The sequence below is a fragment of the Poecilia latipinna genome, unplaced genomic scaffold (assembly GCF_001443285.1).
Source record: "Poecilia latipinna isolate Pla-1442-1.1 unplaced genomic scaffold, P_latipinna-1.0 Scaffold63, whole genome shotgun sequence".
Classification (NCBI taxonomy): domain Eukaryota; kingdom Metazoa; phylum Chordata; class Actinopteri; order Cyprinodontiformes; family Poeciliidae; genus Poecilia; species Poecilia latipinna.
Genome location: NW_015112679.1, coordinates 521422 through 525389, shown reverse-complemented (window position 1 = coordinate 525389; position 3968 = coordinate 521422).

The following is a 3968-nucleotide window of genomic DNA, read 5'->3' as shown; positions in this document are numbered from 1 at the left end:
TGTTGTTTCCCAAAGCGCAAATATGGTCCCCCCCCCCCCCTGAGTGCCCCCTGACAAAGGAGGCAGGAGGGGTTGATAGGGGGGGGGGGGTTGCCACTCAGACGCCATGAGATACAAACCCCATAGAGGAAACAGGCAGAGATGGCGCAGGCCTGATGAGCTTGTATGTGTGCCTGTGCAGATGGCTGCTGTGGGTTTGCATGTGTTTGTGGTATGGGTGTTAGGGGAGGTAGAGTTTTATCTAAGGTACACTGCACTTCCTCGTATGGTAAGAGGGAACCTTCTGTTCCCAGGCCTTATGTGTGAGAGGTCATTAAGAGGCTGGAGTCAGAGCTCCAGAAATCAAGCAGATGGCTCCCATAATGTTGGTGTAAACACCCCCAAAATGCTAAACAAACTTTAAGGGAAACTTTTTTAGACAGCTAGACACTTAGAAGTTGCTATGCCTTAGTGAAATGGTTAAGTGCTGACCTAGATGGAGGCAGGGATGGGTTTCTGATAGACCTGTGGGTGGTTTTTGTGCCTCTATGGGTGTTTGTGGCCATATACAGAGACCGGTCACAGTCTCTATATGGCTGTGTTGGGGAAACTTTGCCACTGTGGGTAGGTAGTCTGTTGTGTTGTGGGTTTTTAGGGAGTGTTGAATTGTGTGGTTATTGTAGGTTTGGGATTGACAAGTGTGACATGCTGGGTCTTGGACATTTTCTTCCCAGTGGTCCATGCAGTTTCATTCCCACATCTGCCGCATGTTGTTGCTAAATCTGCTACCTGGTCCCAGGATTGGTGCGGGGTACCTTCCCCCTTCTTTCCTTGTGACCTTCTGTACACTTCAGAAAACCCGTGTCGTCACGGCAAAGCACATGTCCATACATGAACATAGATACACAGACACAGACAGAATGGGAACATGAATGCAACAGGGGCACAGATTAAGGACACAAACCGCTTGAGGATAGAGATGATTTCTGTGGTCAACAGTTCAGAACCGTTTCCTGAGCAGCCGTGAGTTGTTCTCCAGTCTTAGAGCTCTCTAGGCATTAATGGGAGTTTCCAAATCTATCTAGAAACTCTGGGATTGATTTACCAGTTCACAACTATACATCTTTCTGATGTACTCCAGTATTTTATACGGCAGTATTTTTTTCTGTTTCGTACTAAATACTGACTTTGACAATCGCTGGTCCTTGCCCTCCCTGCCTCTGCTTGCAGTGTCAGTGTGCTGAACTTTGATTGGAACCGTCTGGGTCAGTGGTGCCCAAAGTCGGTCCTGGAGGGTCGGCATCCTGCAGGTTTTAGTTCTTTCCCTGGTGGTTCTTTCTCAGCATGTCAATGTTCCTCTTAGGCCTTCTCATGAGCCATGATTGGATCCAGGTGCGTTAAACCAGGGAGAGAACTAAAACAAACAGGATGCCGGCCCTCGAGGACCGACTTTGGGCACCACTGGTCTAGGGGTTGCGAGTAGCTCTCACCCCCCGTGTATTGATGTCCTTGGCTTCTATCTCTTCCTTGAGCTCAGCAAACATATCAGCAAGGCGTCTGGTGATTGTATTGTTGTAGTGGGCTTTCTCCTTTGCATTTAGTTGACTTTTCAGGCTCTATCTTATCACTGTAGGTAGTTGGTCATAATCAACTTCCTTCTGGCTTCACCAGGGTTGCCATAACTAAGAGCTGTAAAAGTTGCATTCTGTAACTTTATGGCAAGATAAAATAACACCATGTGAGGATTATTTGAAAACAAAGGCTATTGGAATAATCCATCTCAATGGATTATCCCAATGTACTTCAGGAAAACCAACCAATGGACCAATGAGCCTAGAATTGAAAGAGGATGTATTTTCATGTGGTGCAACAGCAAAACCTTTGTGCAACCTTTGGCTGTGAAATAGATAAGAGATTTCAGACTAAAACAATGATTACTCAATCTTATCAGTCGCACTCAGCCAGCCATCACAACCTTCTCGTTTTTTTCAGCCTCGTTAAATTTTTGTACGTAAGCCAATGTTTGTGAATGGTTGCATGCCCTGAGATCAGTCACAAAAATCTCCAAATCTTAACAGTGTCAACAGATTTTGTACTGTTGTGCTTTTTTTTTTTTTCTTTCTTTGCTGGAAGGAATACCTTGTTACCCACGTGATTTTAACATTGGCTAACAAAACCAGTGTCTGCTCTGCCGTCTGCTGTAACATTCCATTGGGCAACAGGGTATCACCTGTCTGCTCATCAAATATTTAGCTGGTGCTCCAAGGTAGACAAAAGCAAAGTATTGAGTTCACTTCAATCTCCAATTTCCTTGGAAGTCTCTGTATTTACCCCAAGTTATCTGTGCCAAACAAACCATTCATCCAAGTTCCACAGTTGAGTCGTTTCAGGTTGTGTTTTTTCTGGTGTTGGGAGGTCTTTCTTTCTCTTCTTCTTCTCTATTGTAACAATTAAGCCAAGCGTTATGGAATCATCTATATATTTTATTGATATACTGGTTTTAAAAAAAGTTACACATTAAAAAATTCAACTGAACACTGAGATTTTCTGTTCTTAACACGTTGAAGGAAGGAATACAACTAATATCACTGCAAAAACGGATAAATTATAATTAGCATTAGCATCAATCATCTGTTGGTCTGAGTATATAAATAAACCTAAATTTAAATAAGACATTTGCAGCTCTGAGTGAAAATTGCTTCAGTATTTATCTACAACACGAGTATTTAATGTCTTTAATCTGAGCATAATTGTGAGTTGGAACGAGGGTGATACCTGGTTTTGCCTTTTTTTTAACTGCTGAGTGGATTTGTGTTCAGCCTTCTTTACCCTAATAGCCTTAAATAAAATCTACTCCCCTTCAGAAGTCACCTAATTACTAAATCGAGTACACCTGTGCGTTTGACCTCAGTAAAAATCCAGATGCTCCGTGGAGGCCTCAGAAGATTGTTAGAGAGCATTAGCGAATAACCAACATCGTGAGGAAAACAGCAGGCAGGTGGGGGTTAAAGTTGTGGAGAAGTCTGAAGCAGGGTTAGATTATAAAATAATATACCAAGCTTTGAACCTCTGACACGGCACTGTTTAATCCATTTTATAAAACATGGAAAGATTATGGCACCACCGCAAACCCACCATAACACGGTCATCCATCAAAGCTGACGGGCCAGGCGGGACAAGCAGTATTCAGGGAAGCAGCCAAAAAGTCAGTGGTAGAAATAATCATGCACTCCAAAAAAACCTGGTTTTTTTTTTTTTTTTTTTTGAATGCTGGCCAGAAGTTATCCATAAGTTACGTAGGAGACAAAGCAAATATGTGGTGCAGACATGTGAAGGGGTGCTGTGTGGTGAAAAACCGACACTGCGAGTCACTCTGAAGACGTACCAGAGGAGTGGTTTCCACTGGGGAGACACAAGGGTAGACGGGGACTCATACTGTAACCGGTGAGTTACTGGGTCGAACTCAGTGCGTCTCAGTCGTGTGTCTTTAAGCAAGACACAACGGTGCATGGCAGCCTCGCTTCTGTCAGATAAACCAGGGCAGCTGTGGCAACAAGGTAGCGCATCCGTAAAATGTCTTAGAAAAAATATAATAATTCATTTAAGGCTTTAAAATATCTAAGTAGGCTACATAAATTTTGAATTGACAACATATACTTTTTTTTTTGTCAGGCAAAAGTTTTAGCCTCACTCATAGACACCTTCATCGCAATCTGTAACTTTAGGTGGTTGAGGCCATAGACATAATATAAGCATAGACGCCTCATGGACCGCTCCGGCGCAGGAAATACGGCGGCCATCTTGGAGCGGTATACCATCCTACTTTGCTCAATCAAAACAGCAGAAGATGCCTCAGGACTGAGGGACATTGTTGTTCGGATCGATGGACTAATGATGTGAGGGCTCTATAGACAACATTTCACATGTAAGATGGACATATTATTGTGTATATTTTGTGATTAGAATATTACTTTACTGTATTTATGTCC